This window comes from Ranitomeya imitator, chromosome 2, assembly GCF_032444005.1.
Source record: "Ranitomeya imitator isolate aRanImi1 chromosome 2, aRanImi1.pri, whole genome shotgun sequence".
NCBI classification, from domain to species: domain Eukaryota; kingdom Metazoa; phylum Chordata; class Amphibia; order Anura; family Dendrobatidae; genus Ranitomeya; species Ranitomeya imitator.
In genome coordinates, this window is record NC_091283.1 from 391964549 (window position 1) to 391983955 (window position 19407).

Sequence of the window (19407 nt, forward strand, 5' to 3'; positions counted from 1 at the left end):
CACCCTTAATGATCGGTACCATGTGACCGCTGAAGACAGGACGCGCTGCAGGCGCTGAGACGCAGTTGCAGCCACCGCTGGAGGAAGGTGAGTATTACGTCTTCAGGGAGGGAGGGAGGGGGGCGGGAAGGAGGGAGGAGGGGGGGGGCGGGAAGGGGGGAGGGAGGAGGGGGGGCGGAAACTTGACCCCGGAGTTTTATAAAATAAAAAAAAAAAAAAAAAAGGAAAAAACCTAGCTCAAGGGCGCCCCCCCGCATCCCGCCGCCCTAGGCACGTGCCCTCAAGTGCCTAGTGGCAAATACGGCCCTGACGGTATGTGTAAAGAGCTCCATGGAGTAACCCGTTGTGTCGCCTGCTGCATTCTTCTCTGTTGTTGTTTTTGCTGAAGAGGACAAGGAAGCGACTTGTCCCTGACCGTGAACATCCACTAACGACGCGCTGCTTTGACATTTACCAGTTTCACGAGAGGAGGCAAAAGAGCTAGAGGCTGAGTCAGCAAGATAAGCCAAAACTTGCTCTTGCTGCTCCGGCTTTAAAAGCGGTTTTCCTACTCCCAGAAAAGGGAGTGTTCGAGGCCTTGTGTAGCCAGACGACGAACCTGGCTCCACAGCTCCAGACTTAGGTGCAATATTTTTTTTCCCACGACCAGCTGATGCTCCACCACTACCACTACCCTCATTACCAGCTGACAATGAACGCCCCCGGCCACGACCTCTTCCACCAGACTTCCTCATTGTTTTAAAAACGTAAACAAACTAACGGTATTTGTTGCTGTCACACAACTTACACGGTGAGCTATAACTTCAGTATGATTTAGCTACCCCTTTACAGGTGAGTGAGACCACAACGAAAATCAGGCACAATGTTACACACTCTGTTGTTGGTGGCAACAAATGAGAGAGATGCCACACACGCAGGACTGTCACTGAAGCACAAATGTAAATATTAATCTCCCACTGATTTGATTTTTTTTTTTTTTTCAGGGAGACTTTAGGAAAAAAAAATAATAGAATAAAATGATTTTTTCAGGAAGAATTTAGAAACCAAATAAAATAAAATGATTTTTTCAGGGAGAATTTAGAAAACAAATAAAATAAAATGATTTTTTCAGGGAGAATTTAGAAAACAAATAAAACAAAAAAAGGCTTTCTATGGCCCACTGAGTGAGAGATGACGCACACAGGAGTCAGGAGTGGCACACAAGCCCAGAGGCCAATATTTATCGCCCACTGATTGATGTAGTGATTTTTTCAGGTAGATTTTGGAACCCAAATCAAGCTAAAAAAATAATAGGCTTTCTATGGCCCACAATTGGAGAGAGAGAGAGAGATGGCACACCCAGGAGTCAAGACTGGCACACAAGCAGAAAGGGCAATATTAATCTCCCACTGATTTGTTTTTTGTTTTTTTTTCAGGGAGACTTTAGGAAAAAAAAATAATAGAATAGAATGATTTTTTCAGGAAGAATTTAGAAACCAAATAAAATAAAATGATTTTTTCAGGGAGAATTTAGAAAACAAATAAAACAAAAAAAGGCTTTCTATGGCCCACTGAGTGAGAGATGACGCACACAGGAGTCAGGAGTGGCACACAAGCCCAGAGGCCAATGTTTATCTCTCACTGATTGATGTAGTGATTTTTTCAGGTAGATTTTGGAACCCAAATCAAGCTAAAAAAATAATAGGCTTTCTATGGCCCACAATTGGAGAGAGAGAGAGAGAGATGGCACACCCAGGAGTCAAGACTGGCACACAAGCAGAAAGGGCAATATTAATCTCCCACTGATTTGTTTTTTTTTTTTTTCAGGGAGACTTTAGGAAAAAAAAATAATAGAATAAAATGATTTTTTCAGGAAGAATTTAGAAACCAAATAAAATAAAATGATTTTTTCAGGGAGAATTTAGAAAACAAATAAAACAAAAAAAGGCTTTCTATGGCCCACTGAGTGAGAGATGACGCACACAGGAGTCAGGAGTGGCACACAAGCCCAGAGGCCAATATTTATCTCTCACTGATTGATGTAGTGATTTTTTCAGGTAGATTTTGGAACCCAAATCAAGCTAAAAAAATAATAGGCTTTCTATGGCCCACAATTGGAGAGAGAGAGAGATGGCACACCCAGGAGTCAAGACTGGCACACAAGCAGAAAGGGCAATATTAATCTCCCACTGATTTGTTTTTGTTTTTTTTTCAGGGAGACTTTAGGAAAAAAAAATAATAGAATAAAATGATTTTTTCAGGAAGAATTTAGAAACCAAATAAAATAAAATGATTTTTTCAGGGAGAATTTAGAAAACAAATAAAACAAAAAAAGGCTTTCTATGGCCCACTGAGTGAGAGATGACGCACACAGGAGTCAGGAGTGGCACACAAGCCCAGAGGCCAATATTTATCTCCCACTGATTGATGTAGTGATTTTTTCAGGTAGATTTTGGAACCCAAATCAAGCTAAAAAAATAATTGGCTTTCTATGGCCCACAATTGGAGAGAGAGAGAGAGATGGCACACCCAGGAGTCAAGACTGGCACACAAGCAGAAAGGGCAATATTAATCTCCCACTGATTTGTTTTTGTTTTTTTTTCAGGGAGACTTTAGGAAAAAAAAATAATAGAATAAAATGATTTTTTCAGGAAGAATTTAGAAACCAAATAAAATAAAATGATTTTTTCAGGGAGAATTTAGAAAACAAATAAAACAAAAAAAGGCTTTCTATGGCCCACTGAGTGAGAGATGACGCACACAGGAGTCAGGAGTGGCACACAAGCCCAGAGGCCAATATTTATCTCCCACTGATTGATGTAGTGATTTTTTCAGGTAGATTTTGGAACCCAAATCAAGCTAAAAAAATAATAGGCTTTCTATGGCCCACAATTGGAGAGAGAGAGAGAGATGGCACACCCAGGAGTCAAGACTGGCACACAAGCAGAAAGGGCAATATTAATCTCCCACTGATTTGTTTTTGTTTGTTTTTTTCAGGGAGACTTTAGGAAAAAAAAATAATAGAATAAAATGATTTTTTCAGGAAGAATTTAGAAACCAAATAAAATAAAATGATTTTTTCAGGGAGAATTTAGAAAACAAATAAAACAAAAAAAGGCTTTCTATGGCCCACTGAGTGAGAGATGACGCACACAGGAGTCAGGAGTGGCACACAAGCCCAGAGGCCAATATTTATCTCCCACTGATTGATGTAGTGATTTTTTCAGGTAGATTTTGGAACCCAAATCAAGCTAAAAAAATAATAGGCTTTCTATGGCCCACAATTGGAGAGAGAGAGAGAGAGATGGCACACCCAGGAGTCAAGACTGGCACACAAGCAGAAAGGGCAATATTAATCTCCCACTGATTTGTTTTTGTTTTTTTTTTCAGGGAGACTTTAGGAAAAAAAAATAATAGAATAAAATGATTTTTTCAGGAAGAATTTAGAAACCAAATAAAATAAAATGATTTTTTCAGGGAGAGTTTAGAAAACAAATAAAACAAAAAAGGCTTTCTATGGCCCACTGAGTGAGAGATGACGCACACAGGAGTCAGGAGTGGCACACAAGCCCAGAGGCCAATATTTATCTCCCACTGATTGATTTATTGATTTTTTCAGGTAGAATTTAGAACCCAAATCAACCAAAAACATAAATAGGCTTTCTATGGCCCACTATTTGTGAGAGAGATGGCACGCTCAGGACTGGCACACAAGCCCAAAGGCCAATATTAATCTCCCTTTTTTTTTTCAGGGAGAATTTATAAAACAAAAAAAAAAAAAATAGGCTTTCTATGGCCCACTATTTGTGAGAGAGATGGCACGCTCAGGACTGGCACACAAGCCCAGAGGCCAATATTAATCTCCCACTTTTTTTTTTTGTTCCAGGGAAAATTTATAAACCCAATAAAAAAAATAATAAATAGGCTTTCTATGGCCCACTATCTGAGAGAGAGAGATGGCACGCTTAGGACTGGCACACAAGCCCAAAAGCCAATATTAATCTCCCTTTTCTTTTCAGGGAGAATTTATAAAACCAAAAAAAATAAATAAATAGGCTTTCTATGGCCCACTATTTGTGAGAGAGATGGCACGCTCAGGACTGGCACACAAGCCCAGAGGCCAATATTAATCTCCCACTTTTTTTTTTTTTTGTTCCAGGGAAAATTTATAAACCCAATAAAAAAAATAATAAATAGGCTTTCTATGGCCCACTATCTGAGAGAGAGAGATGGCACGCTTAGGACTGGCACACAAGCCCAAAGGCCAATATTAATCTCCCACTGATTGATTTATTGATTTTTTCAGGTAGATTTTATAACCCAAATCAAGCAAAAAAATAAATAGGCTTTCTATGGCTCACTGAGTGAGAGATGGCACACACAGGGATGGCACTCTAGCAGAAATGTCAATCTTAATCTCCCACAAAAAAAACAGGGAGTGTCCAACAATTACTATCTCCCTGCAGTAATCTCAGCCAGGTATGGCAGGCAGCAATAAGGAGTGGACTGATGCACAAATGAAATAAAAAGTGTGGACAAACAAAAAAGATAGCTGTGCAGAAAGGAAGGAACAAGAGGATTTGTGCTTTGAAAAAAGCAGTTGGTTTGCACAGCGGCGTACACACAGCAATGCAGCTATCAGGGAGCCTTCTAGGGCAGCCCAATGAGCTACAGCGCTGAGGGGAAAAAAAAAAAAATGTAGCTTCCACTGTCCCTGCACACCGAAGGTGGTGTTGGGCAGTGGAAATCGCTACAGCACAAGCGGTTTGGTGGTTAATGGACCCTGCCTAACGCTATCCCTGCTTCTGACGAAGCGGCAGCAACCTCTCCCTAAGCTCAGATCAGCAGCAGTAACATGGCGGTCGGCGGGAACGCCCCTTTATAGCCCCTGTGACGCCGCAGACAGCAAGCCAATCACTTCAATGCCCTTCTCTAAGATGGTGGGGACCAGGACCTATGTCATCACGCTGCCCACACTCTGCGTTTACCTTCATTGGCTGAGAAATGGCGCTTTTCGCGTCATTGAAACGCGACTTTGGCGCGAAAGTCGCGTACCGCATGGCCGACCCCTCACAGGGGTCGGAACGGGTTTCATGAAACCCGACTTTGCTAAAAGTCGGCGACTTTTGAAAATGAACGACCCGTTTCGCTCAACCCTACTCACAAGTACTGCAATGTATGAGACCAGTAATCAAAATATAAAAATTATACATATAGAAACTTAATTCCAGCTCACCCAGTTGCTCTATGCTAATCCACCTGGGGCTCAGACGCCGGCCTCGCCCTTACCTCACTCGTGAGTAAGACTGCCTAGTGCAGTCGAAACGCGTCATCTCGGTCATGTCGACCATGTAAATTTTTCTTTTGTTTGCACCATATTTTCTTTTGAAAAATAAAAAGGAAAGGAAAATCCAGTCCTGTTGAGCCAGACTCCAATTTTTTCTATTTTCCTTAAAAATTATACATGCTTTACTTTTTTTCTGTACCTTTTTCTCTAATACCCTTTACACAAGCCCCACACAAAACACTTGTAAAAGCATCACTTACACACACATTCCCCGTGTTTTAAAGAATAAAATAATTGTGACCCATTCTTCAAGAAGATGCTATTCAGCAGAGGAGGCATACACTTTCCTTGCTTTGAAGCAGTGAGAACCACATTCCTGTAGTGCTCTTCCTTCTCACTTTTGTTTCTGGAGCTTTCTGTCCATGGGAATAGATCCGGTTACAAGCAAGGCAGAAGACCTTGGGTCCTGGTTAACAGGTCCGACTTTACTGAGCAATTCATTTACATATGGCTGCAGCTTACAGATAGTCTCTTTTTAGTGATGTTCCCTTGGTTTTGTGCTCCATCAGTCCTTGTCCAAGTCCTGTCCTGAGACCTACCATCTTTACTAGGGTTGAGCGAAACGGGTCGAACATTTTCAAAAGTCGCCGACTTTTGGCTAAGTCGGGGTTTCATGAAACCCGATCCGACCCCTGTGCGGGGTCGGCCATGCGGTACGCGACTTTCGCGCCAAAGTCGCGTTTCAATGACGCGAAAAGCGCCATTTCTCAGCCAATGAAGGTAAACGCAGAGTGTGGGCAGCGTGATGACATAGGTCCTGGTCCCCACCATCTTAGAGAAGGGCATTGCAGTGATTGGCTTGCTGTCTGCGACGTCACAGGGGCTATAAAGAGGCGTTCCCGCCGACCGCCATCTTACTGCTGCTGATCTGAGCTTAGGGAGAGGTTGCTGCCGCTTTGTCAGAAGCAGGGATAGCGTTAGGCAGGGTCCATTAACCACAAAACCGCTTGTGCTGCAGCGATTTGCACTGTCCAACACCACCCTCGGTGTGCAGGGACAGTGGAAGGTTTTTTTTTTTTTTTTTTCCCCTCAGCGCTGTAGCTCATTGGGCTGCCCTAGAAGGCTCCCTGATAGCTGCATTGCTGTGTGTACGCCGCTGTGCAAACCAACTGCTTTTTTCAAAGCACAAATCCTCTTGTTCCTTCCTTTCTGCACAGCTATCTTTTTTGTTTGTCCACACTTTTTATTTCATTTGTGCATCAGTCCACTCCTTATTGCTGCCTGCCATACCTGGCTGAGATTACTGCAGGCAGGGAGATAGTAGCTGCCTGCCATACCTGGCTGAGATTACTGCAGGCAGGGAGATAGTAATTGTAGGACATTCCCTGTTTTTTTTTTTTTTTTTTGGTGGGAGATTAAGATTGGCAATTTGGCATTTCTGCTAGAGTGCCATCCCTGTGTGTGCCATCTCTCTCACATAGTGGGCCATAGAAAGCCTTTTCATTTTTCTGTATTTTTTTTTGTGGGGTGTATAAATTCTCCCTGATAAAAATACAGTGGGAGATTAATATTGGCCTTTGGGCTTGTGTGCCAGTCCTGAGTGTGCCATCTCTCTCACAAATAGTGGGCCATAGAAAGCCTATTTTTTTTTTTTTTGGGTTTTATAAATTCTCCCTGAAAAAAAGGGAGATTAATATTGGCCTCTGGGCTTGTGTGCCAGTCCTGAGCGTGCCATCTGTGCCAGCCCTGAGCGTGCCATCTCTCTCACAAATAGTGGGCCATAGAAAGCCTATTTAATTTTTTTTTTGGTTTTATAAATTCTCCCTGAAAAAAAGGGAGATTAATATTGGCCTCTGGGCTTGTGTGCCAGTTGTGAGCGTGCCATCTGTGCCAGTCCTGAGCGTGCCATCTCTCTCACAAATAGTGGGCCATAGAAAGCCTATTTAATTTTTTTTTTTGTTTTATAAATTTTCCCTGAAAAAAGGGAGATTAATATTGGCCTCTGGGCTTGTGTGCCAGTTGTGAGCGTGCCATCTGTGCCAGTCCTGAGCGTGCCATCTCTCTCACAAATAGTGGGCCATAGAAAGCCTATTTAATTTTTTTTTTGGTTTTATAAATTTTCCCTGAAAAAAGGGAGATTAATATTGGCCTCTGGGCTTGTGTGCCAGTTGTGAGCGTGCCATCTGTGCCAGTCCTGAGCGTGCCATCTCTCTCACAAATAGTGGGCCATAGAAAGCCTATTTAAATATTTTTTTGGTTTTATAAATTCTCCCAGAAAAAAAGGGAGATTAATATTGGCCTCTGGGCTTCTGTGCCAGTCCTGAGCGTGCCATCTGTGCCAGTCCTGAGCGTCCCATCTCTCTCACAAATAGTGGGCCATAGAAAGCCTATTTTTTTTTTTTTTTGGGTTTTAGAAATTCTCCCTGAAAAAAAAAGGGAGATTAATATTGCCCTTTGGGCTTGTGTGCCAGTACTAAGCGTTCCATCTCTCTCTCTCTCTGTCAGTGGGCCATAGAACGCCTATTTTTGGTTTTATTTGTTTTCTAAATTCTCCCTGAAAAAATCATTTTATTTTATTTGGTTTCTAAATTCTTCCTGATAAAATCATATTTTTTTTACTATTTTTTTTTCTAAAGTCTCCCTGAAAAAAAAAAAAAAAAAAAAAAAACAGTGGGAGATTAATATTGGCCTTTCTGCTTGTGTGCCAGTCTTGACTCCTGGGTGCGTCATCTCTCAGTCAGTGGGCCATAGAACGCCTATTTTTGGTTTTATTTGTTTTATAAATTCTCCCTGAAAAAATCATTTTATTTTATTTGGTTTCTAAATTCTTCCTGATAAAATCATATTTTTTTTATTATTTTTTTTTCTAAAGTCTCCCTGAAAAAAAAAAAAAAAAACAACCAAAAAAAACAGTGGGAGATTAATATTGGCCTTTCTGCTTGTGGGCCAGTCTTGACTCCTGGGTGTGCCATCTCTCTCTCTCTCTCTCTCTCTCTCTCTCTCTCTCTCTCTCTCTCCAATTGTGGTCCATAGAAAGCCTATATTTTTTTTCCTTGATTTGGGTTCCAAAATCTACCAGAGAAAATAACTACATCAATCATTGGTAGAAAAATATTGGCCTCTGGGCTTGTGTGCCACTCCTGACTCCTGTGTGCGTCATCTCTCAGTCAGTGGGCCATAGAACGCCTATTTTTGTTTTTATTTGTTTTATAAATTCTCCCTGAAAAAATCATTTTATTTTATTTGGTTTCTAAATTCTTCCTGATAAAATCATATTTTTTTTATTATTTTTTTTTCTAAAGTCTCCCTGAAAAAAAAAAAAAAAAAACAACCAAAAAAAACAGTGGGAGATTAATATTGGCCTTTCTGCTTGTGTGCCAGTCTTGACTCCTGGGTGTGCCATCTCTCTCTCTCTCTCTCTCTCTCTCTCTCTCTCCAATTGTGGTCCATAGAAAGCCTATATTTTTTTTCCTTGATTTGGGTTCCAAAATCTACCAGAGAAAATAACTACATCAATCATTGGTAGAAAAATATTGGCCTCTGGGCTTGTGTGCCACTCCTGACTCCTGTGTGCGTCATCTCTCAGTCAGTGGGCCATAGAACGCCTATTTTTGTTTTTATTTGTTTTATAAATTCTCCCTGAAAAAATCATTTTATTTTATTTGGTTTCTAAATTCTTCCTGATAAAATCATATTTTTTTTATTATTTTTTTTTCTAAAGTCTCCCTGAAAAAAAAAAAAAACAAACAAAAAAAACAGTGGGAGATTAATATTGGCCTTTCTGCTTGTGTGCCAGTCTTGACTCCTGGGTGTGCCATCTCTCTCTCTCTCTCTCTCTCTCTCTCTCCAATTGTGGTCCATAGAAAGCCTATATTTTTTTTCCTTGATTTGGGTTCCAAAATCTACCAGAGAAAATAACTACATCAATCATTGGTAGAAAAATATTGGCCTCTGGGCTTGTGTGCCACTCCTGACTCCTGTGTGCGTCATCTCTCAGTCAGTGGGCCATAGAACGCCTATTTTTGTTTTTATTTGTTTTATAAATTCTCCCTGAAAAAATCATTTTATTTTATTTGGTTTCTAAATTCTTCCTGATAAAATCATATTTTTTTTATTATTTTTTTTTCTAAAGTCTCCCTGAAAAAAAAAAAAAAAAAAAAAAAAAAAAACAGTGGGAGATTAATATTGGCCTTTCTGCTTGTGTGCCAGTCTTGACTCCTGGGTGTGCCATCTCTCTCTCTCTCTCTCTCTCCAATTGTGGTCCATAGAAAGCCTATATTTTTTTTCCTTGATTTGGGTTCCAAAATCTACCAGAGAAAATAACTACATCAATCATTGGTAGAAAAATATTGGCCTCTGGGCTTGTGTGCCACTCCTGACTCCTGTGTGCGTCATCTCTCAGTCAGTGGGCCATAGAACGCCTATTTTTGTTTTTATTTGTTTTATAAATTCTCCCTGAAAAAATCATTTTATTTTATTTGGTTTCTAAATTCTTCCTGATAAAATCATATTTTTTTTATTATTTTTTTTTCTAAAGTCTCCCTGAAAAAAAAAAAAAAAAAAAACAAACCCCCCAAAAAAATGGGAGATTAATATTGGCCTTTCTGCTTGTGTGCCAGTCTTGACTCCTGGGTGTGCCATCTCTCTCTCTCTCTCTCTCTCTCTCTCTCTCTCTCTCTCCAATTGTGGTCCATAGAAAGCCTATATTTTTTTTCCTTGATTTGGGTTCCAAAATCTACCAGAGAAAATAACTCCATCAATCATTGGTAGAAAAATATTGGCCTCTGGGCTTGTGTGCCACTCCTGATTCCTGTGTGCGTCATCTCTCACTCAGTGGCCCATAGAAAGCATATAGTTTGTTACATTTGTTTTCTAAATTCTCCCTGCAAAAATCTATTTTTTTTTGGGGGGGGGTTTCTAAAGTGTTCCTGAAAAAAATAAAAATAAAAAAAAAATAATAGTGTGACATTAATATTAACATTTGTGCTTCAGTGACAGTCCTGCGTGTGGGGCATCTCTCTAATTTGCAGCCACCAAAAAAAGAGTGTGTAACATTGGGCCTGATTTTCGCTGTGGTCTCACCAACCTGTAAAGGGGTAGCTAAATCATACTGAAGTTATAGCTCACCGTGTAAGTTGTGTGACTGCAACAAATAACGTTAGTTTGGTTACGTTTTTAAAACAATGAGGAAGTCTAGTGGAAGAGGTCGTGGCCGGGGGCGTTCATTGTCAGCTGGTAATGAGGGTAGTGGTAGTGGTGGAGCATCAGGTGGTCGTGGGGAAAAAAATATTGCACCTAAGTCTGGAGCTGTGGAGCCAGGTTCGTCGTCCGGCTACACAAGGCCTCGAACACTCCCTTTTCTGGGATTAGGAAAACCGCTTTTAAAGCCGGAGCAGCAAGAGCAAGTTTTGGCTTATCTTGCTGACTCAGCCTCTAGCTCTTTTGCCTCCTCTCGTGAAACTGGTAAAAGTAAAAGCAGCACGTCGTTAGTGGATGTTCACGGTCAGGGACAAGTCACTTCCTTGTCCTCTTCAGCAAAAACAACAACAGAGAAGAATGCAGCAGGCGACACAACGGGTTACTCCATGGAGCTCTTTACACATACCGTCCCTGGCTTAGAAAGTGAAGCAGTTAACAGTCCATGCCCATTACAAATTGAATCTGACATGGAGTGCACTGACGCACAGCCACAGCCAGACTACTATGCTGGTCCTTTGACTCAGACCACAACATTGCCCTCGCAGGGTGCTGATCAAGAATCAGACCCTGATGAGACTATGTTGCCCCATCACGAACGCTATACCACCGAACGACACGGTGACACAGACGAAGTTGCGCAGGAGGTACAAGAAGAGTTATTAGATGACCCAGTTCTTGACCCCGATTGGCAGCCATTGGGGGAACAGGGTGCAGGCGGCAGCAGTTCTGAAGCAGAGGAGGAGGAGGGGCCGCAGCAGGCATCAACATCGCCACAGGTTCCATCTGCCGGGCCCGTATCTTGCCCAAAACGCGTGGCAAAGCCAAAACCTGGTGGAGGACAGCGTGGCCATCCGGTTAAAGCTCAGTCTGCAATGCCTGAAAAGGTATCCGATGCTAGAAAGAGTTCAGTCTGGCATTTTTTTAAACAACATCCAATTGATCAGCGCAAAGTCATCTGTCAAAAATGTTCTACTTCCTTAAGCAGAGGTCAGAATCTGAAAAGTCTCAATACTAGTTGCATGCATAGACATTTAACCACCATGCATTTGAAAGCTTGGACTAACTACCAAACGTCCCTTAAGGTTGTTGCACCCTCGGCCAATGAAGCTAGTCATCAACGCAACATCCCTTCCGGCAGTGTAGGACCACCATTTAGCGCACCACCTGCTGTATCTGTGCAGGTATCTTTGCCAGGCCAAAGCAGTCAGGGTCAGGGAATCACCAGTTTCGTAGTAGGAAACACTGCATCTAGGGCACCGGCGGCAATAATACCATCTCCCACCGTCTCTCAGTCTGCCATGTCCACCGGCACCCCCGCTAGTTCCACGATCTCCAGCTCTCCAGTCCAGCTCACCCTACATGAGACTATGGTTAGAAAAAGGAAATACTTAGCCTCGCATCCGCGTACACAGGGTTTGAACGCCCACATAGCTAGACTAATCTCGTTAGAGATGATGCCCTACCGGTTAGTTGAAAGCGAAGCTTTCAAAGACCTGATGGACTACGCTGTACCACGCTACGAGCTACCCAGTCGACACTTTTTTTCCAGAAAAGCCATCCCAGCCCTCCACCAGCATGTTAAAGAGCGCATCGTCCATGCACTCAGGCAATCTGTGAGCACAAAGGTGCACCTGACAACAGATGCATGGACCAGTAGGCATGGCCAGGGACGTTACGTGTCCATCACGGCACACTGGGTAAATGTGGTGGATTCAGGGTCCACAGGGGACAGCAAGTTTGGGACAGTTCTGCCTAGCCCACGGTCTAGTAAACAGTTGTCTGTAGCCGTTCGCACCCCCTCCTCCTCCTCCTCCTCCTCGTCCTCCTGCAGAAGCAAGAGCTCGTCCACAGACCGCAGTCGCACAAACACTCCATCCGCACCTGCCACTGTTGCACACCAGGTCTCCCATTATGGGGCAGCTACTGGCATACGTCAGCAGGCTGTATTGGCTATGAAGTGTTTGGGCGACAATAGACACACCGCGGAAGTTCTGTCCGAGTTCTTGCAGCAAGAAACGCAGTCGTGGCTGGGCACTGTAGATCTTGAGGCAGGCAAGGTAGTGAGTGATAACGGAAGGAATTTCATGGCTGCCATCTCCCTTTCCCAACTGAAACACATTCCTTGCCTGGCTCACACCTTAAACCTGGTGGTGCAGTGCTTCCTGAAAAGTTATCCGGGGTTATCCGACCTGCTCCTCAAAGTGCGTGGACTTTGCGCACATATCCGCCGTTCGCCTGTACACTCCAGCCGTATGCAGACCTATCAGCGTTCTTTGAACCTTCCCCAGCATCGCCTAATCATAGACGTTGCAACAAGGTGGAACTCAACACTGCACATGCTTCAGAGACTGTGCGAACAGAGGTGGGCTGTTATGTTTTTGTGGGAGGATACACATACACGGGCAGGCAGTAGGATGGCAGACATGGAGTTGTCAGGTGTGCAGTGGTCGAAGATTCAAGACATGTGTCAAGTCCTTCAGTGTTTTGAGGAATGCACACGGCTGGTTAGTGCAGACAACGCCATAATAAGCATGAGCATCCCCCTAATGCGTCTGCTGATGCAAAGTTTGACGCACATAAAGGATCAGGCGTCTGCACCAGAGGAAGAGGAAAGCCTTGATGACAGTCAGCGATTGTCTGGTCAGGGCAGTGTACATGACGAGGTACCGGGCGAAGAGGAGGTGGAGGATGAGGAGGATGATGGGGATGAGTATATTTTTAATGAGGAAGCTTTCCCGGGGGCACGGGAAATTGGTGGCGTGGCAAGGCCGGGTTCTGGTTTTTTGAGGGACACAAGTGACGTAGATTTGCCTGCAACTGCCCCTCAACCAAGCACAACCGCAGATTTGACAACGGGAACTTTGGCCCACATGGCGGATTATGCCTTGCGTATCCTCAAAAGGGACACACGCATTACAAAAATGATGAACGATGACGATTACTGGTTGGCCTGCCTCCTTGATCCTCGCTATAAAGGCAAATTGCAAAATATTATGCCACATGAGAACTTGGAACTAATATTAGCAACAAAACAATCAACTCTTGTTGACCGTTTGCTTCTGGCATTCCCTGCACACAGCGCCCGTGATCGTTCTCACACGAGCTCCAGGGGCCAGCAGACCAGAGGTGTTAGAGGGGCAGAAATCAGAAGTGGCGTTGGCCAGAGGGGATTTCTGACCAGGTTGTGGAGTGATTTTTCTATGACCGCAGACAGGACAGGTACTGCAGCATCAATTCAAAGTGACAGGAGACAACATTTGTCCAGTATGGTTACAAACTATTTTTCATCCCTTATCGACGTTCTCCCTCAACCGTCATTCCCATTTGATTACTGGGCATCCAAATTAGACACCTGGCCAGAATTGGCAGAATATGCATTGCAGGAGCTTGCTTGCCCGGCAGCTAGTGTCCTATCAGAAAGAGTATTCAGTGCTGCAGGTTCAATACTAACAGAAAAAAGGTCTTGCCTGTGGACTATTCTGAATGACTTTTCCAATCTCGTAATTTTCTTCACCTGATTGTCCAGCATACGACATGTTTCCACCTCACGAAATGGCCAAACTCCCCACACGGGGCCGTGCTATCGCCACTTTGCGCTTGGACCCTTGAGAGTGCTGTTTGTCTGAAGAGGTGGGTGTGGCCGCTTTTGGTCGACGGCACTGCCACTGGGTCCCTCATAGTACAATAAAGTGTCTCTGGCGGTGGTGGTGCGCACCCAACGTCAGACACACCGTTGTAATATGAGGGGCCCTGTGCCTGTACCGCCGGCCACAAGACAGTTCCCCCCCCCCCCCAGCTCAAACAGTGCTCTACCACTAGCAAAATTATCTCTCACAGCTTCACCAATGTGTAGTCTAGGCGCTGACATCCTTCAATGCCTGGCACTGACAATACCATTGTTTTGACATTTTTGTTATGTTAGGCCTTCGAAGCCTGTCTGCGGTCCCTTCTTTCTACAACTACTACACTGACCAGGCCACTGCTGGCCGTGTTACCCTGGAACCAATTTAAAAGTGCCTACAGTCAGCCCAATTTTGTTATGTTAGGCCTTCGAAGACTGTCTGCCGTCACTCCTTCCACTAGACTTCCACTGACCAGACCACTGCTGCCCGTGTACCCCTGGAACCAATTTAAAAGTGCCTACAGCCAGCCCAAGTTTGTTATGTTAGGCCTTGGAAGCCTGTCTGCGGTCACTCCTTCCACTAGACTTCCACTGACCAGACCACTGCTGCCCATGTACCCCTGGAACCAATTTAAAAGTGCCTACAGCCAGCCCAAGTTTGTTATGTTAGGCCTTGGAAGCCTGTCTGCGGTCACTCCTTCCACTAGACTTCCACTGACCAGACCACTGCTGCCCGTGTACCCCTGGAACCAATTTAAAAGTGCCTACAGCCAGCCCAAGTTTGTTATGTTAGGCCTTCGAAGCCTGTCTGCGTCCCGTTCTTTCAACTACAACTACACTGACCAGGCCACTGATGGCCGTGTTCCCCTGGAACCAATTTTAACTTGCCTACAGCCAGCCCTATGTTATTATGTTAGGCCTTCGAAGCCTGTCTGCGTCCCGTTCTTTCAACTACAACTACACTGACCAGGCCACTGATGGCCGTGTTCCCCTGGAACCAATTTTAACTTGCCTACAGCCAGCCCAATGTTAGGCCTTTGATGCCTGTCTGCCGTCACTCCTTCCACTAGGCCTCCACTGACCTGTCTATTGCTGCCCGTGTACCCCTTGAACCAACATCATTAAATATAAAAAAAATTAATTTGATTATAAAAAATAAGATCGTGTTGAGATCTCAAATGCAGACATTTTAACAATCAAAACAAACACACAACAAATATCTGGAACTGTACTACAAAGGTCCAACAGCTACAATTTCTTTCTCCTGCAAGAAGTTAACTGAAAGTTTTTTGGAGTTGTTAACACAGATATGGCATCCACCGAGTGTTGTCCTGTCGCGTCTCCTTTAAATTATTTCCAATAAGATGTTAAACTATTAATTTAATAAAATCAATAATTAAAAAAATAATTGAGTAAGTCAAAAGCACATTGCAAATAAACATTAATTACAAATCAAGAAGCATGGCGCGTCCGAGGGTGAGTAGATACCGAATAAGAATATAATCACCCTCGGACGCGCAATGCTTATTTACAACAGCCTTCCTTCCTAAGAATCAGCCCTTTCGTGGTGTAAAGAGAGGTTGTGTTACACTCCAAGGTGTTCCCCGGGTTGCCTTTCATGAGCTTCGATCTTCCGGCTCTCGTTTAGTAGTTGGTGGAAACTACGCTGCATTAGGCCTACAAATTTGGTATGGGGTGTAGAGACAGGTTGTGTTACACTCCAAGGTTTTCACCAGGTTGCCTTTCCTGAGCTTCGATCTTCATGCTCTCGTTTAGTAGTTGTAGAAAAGTACGCTGCATTAGGCCTACAAAATGGGTATGGGGTGGAGAGAGATGGTGTGTTACACTCCAAGGTGTTCCCCAGGTTGCCTTTCCTGAGCTTCGATCTTCATGCTCTCGTTTAGTAGGTGTCGGAAAGTAGGCTGCATTAGGCCTAAAAAATGGGGAATGGGGTGGAGAGAGATGGTGTGTTACACTCCAAGGTGTTCCCCAGGTTTCCTTGCCATTGCTTCGGTCTTCCGACTCTCGTTTAGTAGTTGTAGAAAAGTACACTGCATTAGGCCTAAAAAATGGGTATGGGGTGGAGAGAGATGGTGTGTTACACTCCAAGGTGTTCCCCAGGTTGCCTTTCCTGAGCTTCGATCTTCATGCTCTCGTTTAGTAGGTGTCGGAAAGTAGGCTGCATTAGGCCTACAAATTGGGTATGGGGTGGAGAGAGATGGTGTGTTACACTCCAAGGTGTTCCCCAGGTTGCCTTTCCTGAGCTTCGATCTTCATGCTCTCGTTTAGTAGGTGTCGGAAAGTAGGCTGCATTAGGCCTACAAATTGGGTATGGGGTGGAGAGAGATGGTGTGTTACACTCCAAGGTGTTCCCCAGGTTGCCTTTCCTGAGCTTCGATCTTCATGCTCTCGTTTAGTAGGTGTCGGAAAGTAGGCTGCATTAGGCCTACAAATTGGGTATGGGGTGGAGAGAGATGGTGTGTTACACTCCAAGGTGTTCCCCAGGTTTCCTTGCCATTGCTTCGGTCTTCCGACTCTCGTTTAGTAGTTGTAGAAAAGTACACAGCATTAGGCCTACAAAATGGGTATGGGGTGGAGAGAGATGGTGTGTTACACTCCAAGGTGTTCCCCAGGTTGCCTTTCCTGAGCTTCGATCTTCATGCTCTCGTTTAGTAGGTGTCGGAAAGTAGGCTGCATTAGGCCTAAAAAATGGGGAATGGGGTGGAGAGAGATGGTGTGTTACACTCCAAGGTGTTCCCCAGGTTTCCTTGCCATTGCTTCGGTCTTCCGACTCTCGTTTAGTAGTTGTAGAAAAGTACACTGCATTAGGCCTAAAAAATGGGTATGGGGTGGAGAGAGATGGTGTGTTACACTCCAAGGTGTTCCCCAGGTTGCCTTTCCTGAGCTTCGATCTTCATGCTCTCGTTTAGTAGGTGTCGGAAAGTAGGCTGCATTAGGCCTACAAATTGGGTATGGGGTGGAGAGAGATGGTGTGTTACACTCCAAGGTGTTCCCCAGGTTGCCTTTCCTGAGCTTCGATCTTCATGCTCTCGTTTAGTAGGTGTCGGAAAGTAGGCTGCATTAGGCCTACAAATTGGGTATGGGGTGGAGAGAGATGGTGTGTTACACTCCAAGGTGTTCCCCAGGTTTCCTTGCCATTGCTTCGGTCTTCCGACTCTCGTTTAGTAGTTGTAGAAAAGTACACAGCATTAGGCCTACAAAATGGGTATGGGGTGGAGAGAGATGGTGTGTTACACTCCAAGGTGTTCCCCAGGTTGCCTTTCCTGAGCTTCGATCTTCATGCTCTCGTTTAGTAGGTGTCGGAAAGTAGGCTGCATTAGGCCTAAAAAATGGGGAATGGGGTGGAGAGAGATGGTGTGTTACACTCCAAGGTGTTCCCCAGGTTTCCTTGCCATTGCTTCGGTCTTCCGACTCTCGTTTAGTAGTTGTAGAAAAGTACACTGCATTAGGCCTAAAAAATGGGTATGGGGTGGAGAGAGATGGTGTGTTACACTCCAAGGTGTTCCCCAGGTTGCCTTTCCTGAACTTCGATCTTCATGCTCTCGTTTAGTAGGTGTCGGAAAGTAGGCTGCATTAGGCCTACAAATTGGGTATGGGGTGGAGAGAGATGGTGTGTTACACTCCAAGGTGTTCCCCAGGTTTCCTTGCCATTGCTTCGGTCTTCCGACTCTCGTTTAGTAGTTGTAGAAAAGTACACAGCATTAGGCCTACAAAATGGGTATGGGGTGGAGAGAGATGGTGTGTTACACTCCAAGGTGTTCCCCAGGTTGCCTTTCCTGAGCTTCTATCTTCAGGCTCTCATTAAATTGTGGTTAAATGGAACAACTGCATTTGGCGTACTAGTTGGTTTGGGGCCTACTATCGGTGTCTGCCACTCCTTGCTGTTCTCCTGGTTTCCTGTCCTGAAATTCCATTTTCAGCCTCTCGTTAAGTAGTTGTTAATGTTAGACTGCATTTGGCCTACTAGTTGGGTTGGGGCCTACTATCGGTGTCTGCCACTCCTTGCTGTTCTCCTCCACTGAACAAAGCTGTGCCGCCTGTTTACTACGGTTGCCAATTTTGAACTGCATTTCGACTACTTACTGATTTGGCCCTACTCTCTGTGTCAGCCTCTCATTCCAGTTGTCCTCCACTGCAATGCCCCCTGGTTATTCCTGTGTTACCAATTTTGAACTGCATTTAGCCCACTTTCTTCTTTGGGCCTATATCTGTGTTTCCACTTCATCGTGCCCATTGCCCAGCCAGTGATAGATGAGTCTGCTGGTACATTGACCCATAACGCAAAATTCCCCGTGCACGCTACACAACAACATTGTGACCCTGCTGAAAGTCAGGTTGCTCTTCCCGCATACCATACCACCTTACACGGGGACAAAGAGGAAGGTGCAGATGAAAGTGCAGGTTCCTTCATCAGGTGGGGGGAGGAATACTAGTTGGCGACGTCACTGGCACAGGGCCTCTCATAGTACGCAAAAGTGTTGCTGCCGGTGGGAGGCGCCCCCGCCGTGCAAACACACCGCTGTACTTTGAGGGGCCCTGTGCCAGTGCCAATGCCAACGAGTGGGCCCCCCCTGCTTGCTCAGGTTCACAGCACTTGCAAAGTTGAAATACTTACCTCTCCCTGCTCCACTGCCGTGACGTGGTCCAGATTTCCTGGGCCCACTAATTACTTGAACCAGCCCTACCCCCCACAACTTTAGCCAAATGACCCCCAATTTCAAATGCCTTCCAATTATTATAAGGTAAATTACGCTTGACAAGCTTCATTAAGAAGAATGGATGGTTTTGACATTAAAATGGGTACTCTAGGTGTTTTCCTGGCCCCCACTCACTGCCGACTATGCTGCCCCATTGACTTGCATTGGGTTTCGTGTTTCGGTCGATCCCGACTTTACGTCATAATCGGCCGATTTCACTCGACCCGACTTTGGACATAGTCGGGTTTCGCAAAACCCGGCTCGACTCTAAAAAGGTCAAGGTCGCTCAACTCTAATCTTTACCCTACTCCGGGACCCGACTGACAAATTCTTCATCAGGGAGGCAGAAGGGATGACTCTCTATGCCTTTTCATGACCTTAAGCCCAAAACTGTTCCAGCATCTTGATGTGGCTGTAGATGTGCTCTCAGTCTTGTAGGAAACTTGCACTGCCATGTGCCGAAACAATAGCTTTTCCCCACATTTGTGGTAAACAGGTACTTGGGAGCTATTGCATAAGAATTTTTGGGCTGTTGAAGCTCGCTGCACCAGGCTCAGCGTAAAATAGTGGCGCAAGCCATGATTCACCATTTATACAGTTTG

The 19407-nt window shown here is 44.5% G+C and overlaps 1 protein-coding gene across 2 annotated transcripts in view; it reads left to right on the top strand.

The window, feature by feature from the left end:
* Positions 1-19407, top strand: part of LOC138667007 (zinc finger protein 84-like) — a 57646-nt gene that overhangs the window by 14821 nt on the left and 23418 nt on the right. The gene's annotated exons all lie outside the window — the stretch shown is intronic.